Source organism: Gossypium hirsutum, chromosome A08, assembly GCF_007990345.1.
Source record: "Gossypium hirsutum isolate 1008001.06 chromosome A08, Gossypium_hirsutum_v2.1, whole genome shotgun sequence".
NCBI classification, from domain to species: Eukaryota; Viridiplantae; Streptophyta; class Magnoliopsida; order Malvales; family Malvaceae; genus Gossypium; species Gossypium hirsutum.
The window spans coordinates 11262343-11277343 of NC_053431.1; positions in this window are offsets into that span (position 1 = coordinate 11262343).

Consider the following 15001-nt stretch of genomic DNA (forward strand, 5'->3'; position numbering starts at 1 on the left):
AATAAATATTTTGATGTCAGATTTGTGGTCCCAAAACCACTATTCTGACTAGGCCTATTTCGGGATGTTACATTTCTCCCCCCTTAGGGACTTTCGTCCTCGAAAGTCTTACCAGAAAATAGATTCGGATATTGACTTCTCATAGTTTCTTTCTGGTCCCATTAAGCCTCTTCTACACCATGTCGATGCCATAGAACTTTTACAAGAGCCACATCTTTATTTCTCAGCTGTTTAAATTCGCGAGCCAATATCTTAACTGGTTCCTCTCCATAAGTCATGTCTGGTCGAATTTCAACCTTAGTCGGTGAAATTACATGAGAGGGGTCTGATCGGTATCTCCTTAACATGGATATATGGAACACGTCATGAACCTTTTCCAGTTCAGGTGGCAACGCCAAAGGATAAGCTAACGGTCCAACTCTTTCGGTGATCTCGTACGGTCCGATAAATCGTGGACTCAGTTTACCTTTTTGACCAAATCTCAATACCTTTTTCCATGGAGATACTTTCAAAAATACTCTATCCCCAACTTGAAACTCAATTTCCTTTCTTTTCAGATCAGCATAAGACTTTTTTCCTATCTGATGCCGCTTTTAAACAATCCCGTATCACTTTAACTTTTTCTTTAGTTTCTTCAATTAGATCAACTCCATGAATCTGATTTTCCTTGAGTTCTGTCCAATACAATGGAGTTCGACACTTCCTGCCATACAAGGCCTCATAAGGTGCCATCTTCAAACTTGTTTAGAAACTATTGTTGTAGGCAAACTTTACCAATGGCAGGTATTTTTCCTAAGTACCCTGAAATTCAAGGATGCAACAACGCAACATGTCCTCGAGAATTAGAATCATCCACTCAGACTGACCATCGGTCTGAGGGTGAAAAGCTGTGCTAAAACTCAACTTCGTACCTAAGGCTTCTTTTAACTTCTTCCAGAATCTCGAAGTGAACCTCGGGTCTCTGTCCGAAATAATCGACAGTGGTACTCCGTGCAATCTTACTATCTCAGAAATTTACAAATCGGCTAATTTATCAAGGGAATAATTCGTCTTTACCAGAATGAAATGAGCTGACTTTGTAAATTTATCCACTATAACCCATATGGCATCTTTCTTTTTCAGAGTCATGGGTAGTCCTGTCACGAAGTCCATGGTAACTCTGTCCCACTTTCATTCGGGGACCATTACAGCTATAACAAACCTGAAGGCACTTGATGTTCAACTTTAACTTGTTGACATACTAGGCATTTTGATATAAATTCAGAAACATCTCTTTTTATTCCACTCCACCAGTACATCTTCTTTAAATCGTTGTTCATCTTAGTACTTCCCGGGTGAACTGAAAAAACGACTATTATGTGCTTCTTGCAAAATCTTCCGAATAAGTTCATTGTCTTTGGATACAAAAAACCTATCTCTAAACATTAAACATCCCTCAAGACTAATTCAGAAATCTGACTCAACACAAGACTCACATTGAGCCCTTTTTGCTTGCAAGTCATCATCATTAAGCTGAACATCATGTATTTCCTGCAGAAATGTTGGCCTAGCCTCCGACTCGGCCAAAACTGAACCATTAACAAGCAATGTCAAACGAGTATCCATGGTTCTCAAAGCATACAGAGATTTTTTACTCAATACATCGGCGACCATATTCGCCTTTCCCGAGTGATAGTCGATAATCAGATCATAATCCTTAATTAATTCTAACCATCTCCGCTGTCTCAAATTTAATTCTTTCTAAGTCATCAAATATTTCAAACTCTTGTGGTCCGTGAATATACGACAATTCTCTCCATACAAATAATGCCTCCAAATTTTCAATGCAAAAACAATAGCGGCAAGCTCTAGATCGTGGGCTGGATAATTCTTCTCGTAAGGCTTCAATTGCCGTGAAGCATAGGCTATCACCTTGCCATCTTGCATAAGTACACAACCCAATTTGTTCAAAGATGCATCACTGTAGACCACAAATTCTTTTCCCGGTTTAGGTAGCACTAAAACAAGAGCTTCAATCAGCAATGTCTTTAACTTCTCAAAACTTTGCTGACACTTCTTTGTCCATTCAAACTTAACGTCTTTTTGTAGCAACTTCGTCATCGGAGTCGCTATTATGGAAAATCCTTTACAAACCTTCGATAGTAATCGGCTAAGCCCAAAAAGCTTCTAACCTCGGTTACATTCTTAGGTGACTTCAGTTCAACAATTGTAGAAATCTTACTTGGATCAACTCGGATGCCTTCACCCAAAATTATATGACCCAAAAACCCAACTTCCTAGAGCTAAAACTCACTCTTGCTAAACTTAGCATACAGTTGCTTTTCCCTCAAGGTCTGCAATACAATTCTCAAGTGTTTCGCATGCTCTGTCTCATCTTTAGAGTAGATCAAAATGTCACCAATAAACACAACGATAAACTTATCCAAATATGGTCGAAAGATCCTGTTCATTAGATCCATAAACACAACCGGTGCATTCGTCAGCCCAAACAGCATGACAAGAAATTCATAATAGCCATACCTCATTCTGAAATCTGTCTTAGGTACATCTGAGTCTTTAACTCGCAGCTGATAATAGCCAGACCTCAAGTCTATCTTGGAGAATACGGTGGCTCCTCTTAACTGGTCAAACAAATCATCGATCCTTGGCAAAGGATATTTATTCTTGAAAGTCGCCTTATTCAGTTGTCGATAATCGATACATAATCTCATCGAACCATTTTTCTTCTTTACGAACAACACGGGGGCACCCTAAGGTGAAAAACTTGGCCTAGCAAATCTTTTATCCGTCAGCTCTTGCAACTGTGCTTTTAACTCCTTCAGCTCGGTAGGTGCCATTCTGTACGGAGCAATAGAAATAGGAGTCGTCCCTGGCACCAACTCAATACCAAACTCTATCTCCCTTTCAGGCGGTAATCTAGGTAATTCCTCTAGAAATACATTTGGGTACTTACATACTTTCGACACAGACTCAATCTTCAATGCAATTTCCTTAGTGTTCAGCACAAATACAAGGTAGGCTTCGTATCTTTTCCTCATATATCTCTGGGCAACCATTACTGTGATTACAACCAGTGGCGAACCCAATTCTCTTGATTTGACCCGTAGAATCTTACCATCCAGGCATTTCAACTTAATGTACTTACTGCCACAATTCACTGTTACATCATGAAGGGCTAACCAATCCATACCAAGTATTACATCAAATTCATCAAATGGTAACAACATAAGGTTAGCCGGGAAACAATAACCTTGAATCATTAAAGGACAATTCTTACAGACTTTATAAACTAGGAATGATCTACCTAGTGGGTTCGACATTCTAATAATGAATTTCGCAGGTTCCACAGGTTATGGTGTCCTCCAAATTTCGGCTTGGGAGCACTTACTATTGAGCTTGAAAATTGAAGAAACCCTAGCTATGGTGTCCTCCAAATTTCGGCAGCTATGGGAAGAAGATGAGCATATTTTTTCTCCATTTTTCCCCTTTTATTTCATTAAAAAGCCTAATGACCATAATGCCCTTATGCCCTTTCTTTAAAATTTCATCCATGCAAGCCCATTTTTGTCCAAAAATTTTGAATTTGAGAAAATTACTCTCTAAGACCTTCTAATTCATAATCTAAAGCAATTTCATACAAATTACTTCTAGAATCCAAATTTTTCAATTTATTCAATTTAGGCCCTAATTTCCAATTGGACATCTTTTACTTAGGAATTCTTCATGAAACTTTAACACATGCATACACTCATATTCTATGCCTCATAATAATTATAAAATAAATATTTTGGTGTCAGATTTGTGGTCCCGAAACCACTATTCCGACTAGGCCCTATTTCGAGATGTTACAAGGAGGAAACAGACGATGGTATCTACTGGTAGTGTGAGAGGTCCCTCTCAGGAAATAGAAATTTTAGACTGTCAGCACTGAGGAAAGAAACACAGAGGGGAATGCTGGAAATTAACTAGAGGCTATTTCCAATGTGGTTCTACAAACCATTTCATCAGAGATTGACCAAAAATTGATAGTGTTGTACCCGTGACATCACAGAGATCAGTATCTACTGCTAGAGGCAGAGGGTCAGGTAGAGAAAGTTCAGTTTCCAAAGAAGGAGGTGTTAGGAGGAGCAGTGATATTGTTACCCTGTAGTCTGAAGCTAAAGTACTTACCAGAGCTTATGTGGTCAGAACTTGGAAAGAAGGTGATGCCCATGATGTAGTAACAGGTATATTTTTATTATATTATGAGCATGTTTATGCTTTGATTGATCCCGGATCTTTACACTCATATATAAATTCAAAATTAGTTGAATTAAAAAAATTTAAATCTGAGATGTCTAAAGTGTCTATAGAGGTGTCCAGTCCGTTGGGGCAAACAGTGTTAGTGAATCAAATATGTCCAAGCTGCCCGTTGGTCATACAGAATAAAAATTTCCCAGTTGACTTATTGATCATGCCATTTTGGGATTTCGATATAATATTAGGGATGGATTGTTTATCCGAATATGGGGAGATTTTGGATTGCTATAAAAACAAATTCAGAATTCAGACAAAAGGTGGAGATCGTATTGAAGTAAATGGTATCCGCACTAGTGGACTGGTACGTATTATTTCAGTAATAAAGGCTAATAAATTATTTCAACGGCTTGTTTAGCATATTTGGCATATGTTATTTATTCAGATTCAGTTGGAAGCCAATGCAATAAAATTCGGACAGTTTGTGAGTTTCTTGACGTATTTCCCAAAGAACTACCGGGTTTGCCACCAGATAGGGAGGTTGAGCTTGCTATAAAGGTTTATCCGGGTATGACTCCAATATCTATACCTCCATATCGAATGTCACCTACTGAGTTAAAAGAACTAAAGATACAGTCGCAAGACTTATTAGATCGTGGTTTTATCCAACCAAGCATGCCAACGTGGGGAGCTCCGGTATTATTTTTTAAAAAGAAATATGGTTCGATACGACTTTGTATTGATTACCGATAGTTGAATAAGGTGACAATTAAAAATAAATATCCATTACCTCGCATTGACGATTTGTTTGATAAGTTAAGAGGAGCTTTTATATTCTCAAAATTTGACTTAAGGTCAGGTTACTATCAGTTGAAGGTAAAAGAAAGTGATTTACTGAAGACAGCTTTCCGTATGAGGTATGGCCACTATGAGTTCTTAGTAATGCCATTCGGGTTGACAAATGCCTCAGCCACTTTTATGGATATCATGAATCGTATCTTTCAGCCGTATTTAGACCAGTTTGTAGTGGTTCTTATTGATGATATACTGGTTTATTCGAAGTCAGAGTCAGAGCATGATCAGCATCTCAAGATTGTACTACAGATATTATGGTAGAAACATTGTATGGAAAGCACAGCAAATGTGAGTTTTGGTTATCAGAAGTTGTATTGATGGGACATGTGGTATCAATAAATGGAATTAGAGTAAATTCGAAAAAGATTGAAGCAATTGTTCAATGGAAAGCACCGAAGAATATATCTAATGTACACAGTTTTCTTGGTTTAGTTGGGTATTACAGAAGATTTGTAAATGGATTTTCGAAGATAGCTTTACCGATGACCAAACTGCTGCAGAAGAATGTTTCATTCATTTGGGATGATCAATGTCAACGAAGTTTTGAAACATTGAAACAAATGTTGACTGAGACACCTGTTCTGACTTTCCCAAAATTGAGTAAGGACTTTATTGTGTACAGTGATGCTTCTTTGTATGGTATGGATTGTGTACTGATGCAAGAAAGAAAAGTAATAGCCTATGCATTTCATCAATGGAAACCACACGAACGTAACTATCCGACTCATGATTTGGAACTAACAGCTGTGGTTTTTGCTCAGAAGATTTGGAAACATTATTTGTACAGTGAGAAATGCTACATCTATACTAATCATAAAAGTTTGAAATATCTTCTTTCTCAAAAAGAATTGAACTTGAGACAAAGAAAGTGGATAAAGCTCCTAAAAGATTATGACTGTGTTATAGACTACCATCTGGGAAAAGCTAATGTTGTAGCTTATGCACTAAGTAGAAAAGCTGCAATTGAATTGAGAGCGATGTTTTCATGACTCAGTATCAATGATGATGGGAGTCTTTTGGCCGAGTTGAGAGTAAAGTCAGTAATGTTTGATCAGATCAAATCATCACAGTTGGATGACGACAAATTACTGAAGAAAAGAGAGACGGTATAGGATGGTACAATAGAGAGTTTTAGTATTGATAATTGTGGATGTTTGAGATATCAAAATCGGATTTGTGTTCCAACTAATTCTGAGTTGAAAAAATCAATTCTTCGAGAAGCTCACGACAGTCTATTCGCTTTGCACCTCGGAGGTAGGAAGATGTACCGGAATTTACGAGAACTATATTGGTGGCCAGGGATGAAAATAGACATAGTAAAATTTGTGAGTAAATGTTTGACTTGTCAGCGGGTAAAGGCAGAACATCAGATTCCTACTGGACTGCTTCAGCCTATTAATATTCCCGAATGGAAATGGGATCGCATCATGATGGATTTTGTTACGAGATTTCCACTGTCGGTGAGCAAAAAGAATGCTATTTGGGTGATAGTTGATCGACTTACCAAGTCTGCTCACTTTATAGCAGTTAAAATAAATTGGTCATTGCAGAAGCTTGTAGAAGTATATATTCAGGAAATTGAAGATTACACGGTATTTCGGTATCGATAATCTCAGATCAAGATCCTTAGTTCACATCGAGATTTTAAAGGCAGCTACATGAATAGTTGGGTACTCGACTTAACTTCAACATGGCCTTTCACCCGCAAACAGATGGACAGTCCGAACGGGTAATTCAGATATTAGAAGATATGCTTTGGGCTTGTATCATTGATTTTGAATCAGGTTGGGAATTATTTACCATTAGCTGAATTTGTCAACAATAATAGTTTTCAATCTAGTATACAAATGGCTCCGTATGAAGCATTATATGGTCGAAAATGTCGATCACCAATGTGTTGGGTAAAATTGAGTGAAAGAAAAGTGATTGGGCCAGAATTAATTCAAGAGACAGAAGAAACAGTTAAGAAGATCAAAGATAGATTAAAAGCAGCCTTGATAGACAGAAATCTTATGCCGATTTGAAACGTCGGGATATTGAGTATTCAGTCAGGGACAAAGTATTTCTCAAAGTCTCACATTGGAAGAAAGTATTGAGATTTGGCTGAAAAGGAAAGTTAAGTCCTCATTATATCGGGACATACGAGACTGTAGAGAGAATCGAGCCGGTCACTTATCGATTAGCTTTACCTCTGGAACTACAGAAAATTCACGATGTTTTTCATGTTTCTATGCTTCGAAGATATAGATCGGATCCTTCTCACATTATTTCTACTGAAGATATTGAAGTTTGACCTAATTTGTCCTATGAAGAAGAGTTGGTTCAGATTTTAGCACAGGAGGTAAAGGAATTAAGAAATAAACGAGTTCCCTTAATAAAAGTTTTATGGAGGAGTCATAATGTAGAAGAAGTAACTTGGGAACTGGAAGAGACAATGAGAGCACAGTATCCTCATCTTTTCTCAGGTAAATTTCGAGGACAAAATTTATTAAGAGGAAAAAAATGTAATGACCCAAATTCACGGGTACCGAAAAAGCGAGTTATAGGGCCTCCGTCTTAGTAAACTGAGTTCATAAATATTTATTAGAAATATTTGTGAGTCTAGTTGTGTATTTAATTAGGCTTTAATTAAGTGAATTTAGCTTAATTAAAAATAATTAGGGAAAAAGACTAAAAGAATAAAAAAAAAGAAATGAAGGAAAAAGAAGAAATAGAAAACATTCGAACAGGGGAAAGAAAGAAAGGAAGAAAAAGAAAAGAAAAAGGAAAAAATAGGGTTTTAAGGTTTGAAGCTTTAAAAGGTAAGTCAATTAAGTTATTTTCTATTAATTTTGATGTTTTAGAAACTTTAGAACAAAGTTTTGTTGGAATTAAGTTGAAATTTTGAAAGTTCTTAGGTTTTTGAACATAGTTCATGTTGAACAAAATAATGAATTAGGGGTTTAATTGAATGAATTTCAAGTTAGAATTATTAAAGGATTAAATTGTAAACTAGGCTATAAGTTTTGTGTTGTAGGGATTAAATTGAAAGAAGTTTTAAATTAGGGTTTTATTATGAACATTAGATAGTTAAGTAGAATATGGAAGGAAATTGAATAGAAATAAAGTATAAATTGAGTTAGAAAAGAAAATGAGTTAATTAGGATTAAATTAGAATTAGGGTATAAATCGGATAGAAATTCAATTATTATTAATTAGTGTTGTAATTAATAGTGTAAATTACTATTTTCGTAGCTAGCAAAGAACCCGAGGCATCAGCACAAAAAGGAATAGAGAAATTTATTGAGGAGTAATTACGAAATTCGGGTTTGTATTACTATAATTTAAGTTATTTTTATTAAATGTTAAATTTTTAATTATATGTATGGTAAGTAAATTATGAGGTAAGTATTATTAGGGAATTGAAAAGGAAATTGAATTGATGATGGATAAGTATTGATAATGAACTGTATATTGATGAAAAGTGAAATTGAATTGATTCGTAAATGAATTAAAAGTGATATTGAATTGAAAAAGTGAACTGAATACCCTATTAACTAGTCGGGCTGAATTGGATATAGTTGGCATGCCATAGGATTAAAAGTGTTCAGGAATTCTTCGACCTCGAGTCGATGAGACACTGGGTGTCACTATATTTCTTCGGATAAATTCGATGAGGTACTGGGTACCAACTTTCTTCAGCTTTGCCGATGAGACACTAGGTGTCAACCATTGCTTCGAACTATCCGATGAGGCACTGGGTTTCATTCTGGTGTGTTTGGTTGGATCCGTGTATCCGTTAAGGTCCGAGTCTTGTTAATAGGGGTAAATAAATGAAATGATAAATCACTTGAAATTTATTGATTGAGCTATAATGCACCAAATTTTATGTTTCGGCTTTTGTGGTTTATTGACTCAAGTGTGTATCTGCTTCAGTGGTTAAGTGTTCTGGGTGTGTGTGTGAGGCCTTAAGTTCAAGCCTTGCATTTGGAAAATTTTGGGTGGATTAGTGGGAGGGAAATTAGGGTGGTGACGGGATTGCCGATTCTGTCAGTTGAATTCTTTTTTCCAAAATTTTTCCAAATTGACATTTTTCTTTTCTCTCTATGTTTCTTTCTTTTTTTTTCCTTCACTACCGAAATTCTGCCATCTTCCTTCTTCTTTGTTGATTTTCTTATTTCAATTCGCATCCTTTGTGCGCACTTCCTATTTTTGTGGGTCGGTAAGTGGAGTTTAATGCTTTGATAATCTATTTCTTTGACCATTTGGACTGATCTCCAAGTTTTGACAGTAGCAAGTCGTGGGGTTTAAGGTTTCCGCCGCACTGTTTTGTAGAGAGTCGATTTGAAGTTCTGCGGTAAGCGTTCATTTCTTTTTGGATGAATATTTTTAATTTTGGGATTTTAATTAATCGCAAGTAGGATTGATTGTGGACTCGGAATTGTCGATTTTATGTTCTAGAGTGCTTGTGGTTGAGTTAGCAGCGAAATCAAATGAGGTGTGTACTCAATTACACAGAAAACGAGAAACTACGAAAGTCGAAAAATAATTCTGTTGATGCCATACGGGCGTGTGGTCGCCCGTGTGGTAGGCCTGTGGTAGTATACGAGCATGTGGTCTACGAACCAGGCCGTGCGCATAAGACACGGGCGCATGACACGGCCGTGTGTTGACCAGTGGGGCTGTGTGCGACACACGAACTCGATGTATTAGGCCATATGAGCCACACGGGTGTGTGGGCCCACACAGGTGAGCAAGCCACATAGGCGTGTGAGCCCCTTTTTTCTGAAGCAGTTCTGTAAGGTTGCACAGGTCGCCCAAGTCGACTGTGACCTATCGTAGGGTCGGTAAGCATTATTTGGACCTCTAAATGTATGATCTATTGTGTGATATATGTACTGAGTCTGATAATACTGAACTAATTGTTTGAATGATTATTGCATATTAGCATGCCATTCATTGTATGTTGCATTGCATCGGGGTGGGTTGATGATTTATTGGAGGAAGTGTCTAAAAGGCTCTTAAGCCTATTATCTGGCAGCACAGCTGTAAATATCTGTTTATGTGCCGTGTTTCGGCACAACATGGTGTGTAGGGATGGGTGGGTGTGAAGGGTTGGATGGAGATGGTGTGTAAAAGCTGGTGGGTAGGATTCTGATATTCCGTTCTGCATCTGAATCTGATTGGGCTAAAGCCCTAATTTATATCTGATTCTATATCTAAATGGGCTAAAGCCTGAACTGATTCTGTAATGGACTCTGGCCCCAGACTGTTTATTTTTGACTTCTGATGATTATTCTGTATGTTTTCTGTGGGGATTTCACACTGAGTTTGCGAAAACTCACCCTTTTCTGTTTAATCTACGCAGGTAATCCCCAGTCTTGACGGATCGGTGTAGCGGAGAACTCAATGGTGACCACACATAAAACTTTAGACTGACTTTCCATTTACTTCCAATTTTATTACTTATTTGGGGTTTTTGATGTAATTTTAGACTTGGACTGTTTGGTTTTAACTCGAAACTTTATACGGTTTTATGATTATTTAAACTGCAACTCCTTAAAACTCGATTTTCCTAAAAACTAAGGTTTTCGTAAATAAAAACAGTTTTCCTAAAATAGAATGTTTCTAAAGCATCCGTGCAAAAGAGCTACATTTTAATCACAACAAAGATTAAGTAACTGGAATGGTTTTAACTCGTCAAATCCAATTTCAAACTCCATATCATGTGACATCGCCAGATTCGGCCATAACGTCTTTGGGGTGTTACATGAGCCATTGAAATGAGAAGAGAAAATTGAATTATGAATTAAGATTGAAATTAAGATAGAGAATGAAAGGCATGAACTAAATGTTCATAAAGTGACTTAAATTCAAGTTTATGATATGTGTATTGAATGATGAATAGTTAAATTGAATTGTTATTGTGAAATAATGAAAGATAAAGAATGAATTAGTATATAAGAAATTAAATTGTTACATGTTTAATATCTATATTTTATTATTGTTAATATAATTTGAATTATGGTAATACCACTGAGTATACCCATATTCAACATACGATTATTTCTGTTCGCAGGTCAATAGAAGTCAAGAGTCCCGGATTAGCATCCAAAGTAATCCCGATTTTGGAGAAAATTTGGTGATATAATCTTTCTTTTGGGTAAAAGTGACATGTACTTAGGAGTTGTATAGGTCACTTGAACATGTCTTATGTTTCGGTTGTAAAGGATGATTTATAATGTTTTGATGGTTAAATGAAATGGTAAGAAAAGTTATATGACTCTGGTATTTTTGATACTAAGTTAAATAGAAATGAAGAAAATTATCAATAAATTTTGAATGATATTATGAATGTTTATTTAATTAAAATATTAAGCTAATGTTTTAGATATAATTTAGGTGTATTTAAATGTGAATTGGGTTGGTTGTGATTTTTGTTTGGATTGGTCTCGATTTGAATTTGCATGGAATGTTTGATATTTATAAATGGGTTATATTGAGTTCGCACAAAAAAATAAAAATAAAAATAAAAAAATTCCCCAAGCACCCGAATTAGTCCTGAATCACTGCTAACTCGTATTTTAGGCCTCGAGGCTTCATCTAAGGGACTTTAAGATTATTTTATATTATGTTCGATAATTATTTGTATATTAATTGTAAATTGTCCGATAGGTCCGGTAATGCTCTATAACCTTGTTCTGGCGACGGTTTGGGGATAGGGGTGTTACAAGCTTCCAACTCGAAAAGCTTCTGAATTATTATAAAACACAAAAATTAACTCGGTGTAAACATTTAAGCTTAGTAAGTTCGTATAAGAAAGAAATTAACTTACCATTTAATCACATTTAAGGTAAGCATATAAAACATATCCAAACTAATTTGGCCAAAAGCCTAAACACATATCATCAACAACCATGTTAGTCATGTAATTCAACCATTATTCAAATTCCATATACATGTAACATCTATACCACGTATCCATATTTCATATATAAATCATTTCCAAGTAATTCATGTAAATACCTGTACTAGTTCGTATTGAACTATTATAAACTCGTAACAGAACTATGCCCATTGAACCATTTAGAATATCATTGGATACGCGGGTAGTACACTCGAGGTGTACTGAATTGTAATCCATCAATTCATATACATGTCTGCTCATTCGAGCTATGAATCGGTATGCTCTTACGAGCTATGAATCGATAAGCTCATACGAGTTGAGAATTGGTAAGCTCTCACGAGCTGTAAATCAATAAGCTCATATGAGTTGTGGTGTGTCCACAACACATGTAAGACTTCAACCAAATCGGTAACCCTAATGACATATCATTTGTATCCTACGAATTCCTAAGGTTCAAACAGGACTCAGTAATCGTTGGATATATGATCGGTATTTATACATGACAATTATACAAATCACATACATATAATTCAATTTAAAACTTATAAATATACAATTTAATTACACGAACTTACCTCGATAAGTGTACATATATTATAAGACAACTAATATGATATTTTCTCTTTGTCTCGATCTAACTCTGTACAAGGTCTAACAGGATCTATACGAATGAATTTAACTCATTTCAATATAATTCTCATTCAATTTAATCTAACATGGAAATTTTGGCAAAACGGTACTTTTAATTCCTTTGTAATTTAGTCTCTAGGCTCAAAAATGAATTTCATGCAATTTAATCCTTACTCAATCCCAGCCAATTTTTATACCTATTAATAGCAGCCCATATAATTCACAATTTCACCATAAATTTACCACCTTTTTTTTTAGTTTAGTCACTAATTGATGATTTCACCAAAATTCTCTTTACAAAAGTTGTTTATCTAACAACAATCATTCATTTACTATCATCAAACTTCAAAACTCAAGCATTTTCATCAATAGCAAAACCCCAATACTTTAACAGTTTTGCAAATTAATTCCCGGGCTAGCTAGATTAAGCTACAACGATCTCGAAAACATTGAAATCATAAAAAACGGAACAAAAATACATACCTGATTAAGCAAAATAAGCTTGCCTAAATTTCAAGCTTCCATGGCTAGGTTTTCTTTTTCTTTTCTTTTTTTTTTGTGGAAGATGATGATAACAAATTATATTAGTTTATTTTATTTTATTAATTATAACTTTTATCACTAATTTCCAAAATTAACCTTAATAATTCATTCAAATTCCAATGATGACTACTCATGCTTATCCACTAACAAACTTAATGGCTAATTACTATATAAGGACCTCCAATTTTAAATCCTATAGCTATTTAATACCTTTAGCTATTAGAACATAATTTTTGCATTTTACGCAATTTAGTCCCTTTTATCAAATTAAGTATGTAAACGGTAAAATTTCTTAACAAAATTTTTATATGGTATTTCTATCATATAGTAAAACATAAAATAACAATAAAATAAATTTTCTAACTTTGAATTTGTGGTCCCAAAACCACTGTTCCGATTTCACTAAAAACGAGCTGTTACATGAATGCTTTAAAGAATCAAAGTTATGATAAAACTCGATCTGCTTAGACTTGACAAATACTCGAACATTGGTATAATCGAAGTCTCCACACCCCGAAATGGGTTACGAGATGATAAGACAACTGGTAAACGCCACAAACTTGTAAAAGTTTGATAAGTTTGAATGAGGTTCAGTTAAGAACTTTGAAGAGAAGAATCTCACAAATAATGTTTTGTATTAAAAATGGTCTAACCATGAAATGTCCTTTTACACAGTTTATATAGCACCTAAAATGGCTATTCAAATTTGGCACAAAAAGTGTTTCACACTAGACTTAATCATGTTCACACCTAACACTTAAGTTGTTCATACTAGGCTTTAAAATTTGATTCATGCTTAAAGGATGGTGCATGCTTTGGCCGAATGGTCATGTTGTTTCACTTGGTATATTCATGCATTCTTAGCCATGAAGTAAGCTTCATATTCCTTGACTGTTCAGCCATTAATTCTTCTTAATCTCCCCTTTGGCCAAATGTACATTGCATGGAGCATACATGTCTTTAAATGTTATCTTTAAGGAACTTATGATGTATGGATGGAAACATGATTCTAGAAGGTCCTTCCTCCACCATCCATGTATCTCCATTAATGCCATGTATCCTTCCACTTTAAGAAATGTATGTTGAAATGTATTTGGCACACCATATGAGCAACCACACGAACCATATTGAAAGCTTGATTCATGAAAATTATGGAAGGTTCCTTTGTACATGAATTTGGCTTGAATGTAGAAGCTTAAAGAGTCAATCTTGTCCCAACCATATGGTCACCTGCACAAGTATTAGTAGGCATCAATTACTTGCAACACTCACAAGCTCATTCGGCTAAGACAAATAACTTAAGAATTAGACACTCGAATTCTTGACCCCACACGCATGAAATTCAAGTTAGCTATATATAATGGACACAAACACATACACATAACTAAAATATATCAAATGACACAAACTAAACCATGTGATAATTAACACACGCACATAGGCTAAACATAATTATCAACTTAGTAACTTGAACACAAAAGACATATAACAACATGCATGATAAAAATTTGTGGAATTAAATGAAAAGAACTCAAACTTATTAAAATAAACTTAAAATAATTAAAAGTCTTAGAATTGGTTGGTTAAATTAATCAAGCCCTTTAAAGAATTCGTCCAAAATTTGAATGATTTGGACTCGTATGAAAGTTGGACTCGACCCAACTTGGGCATAACCAGATTGGGCTTGATTCCAATGTTTTTGCATAAGCCCACAAAAGCCTTCCACGTAGCTTGAACTTAGGATCACATCACCATCAACATCTCCACATCCCTTCCAATGATTCTCCATTTCCTTCCATCACCAAGAATAACCTTTCCTGTATCACATTTTAAAATGTCCTTCAAAAAGCT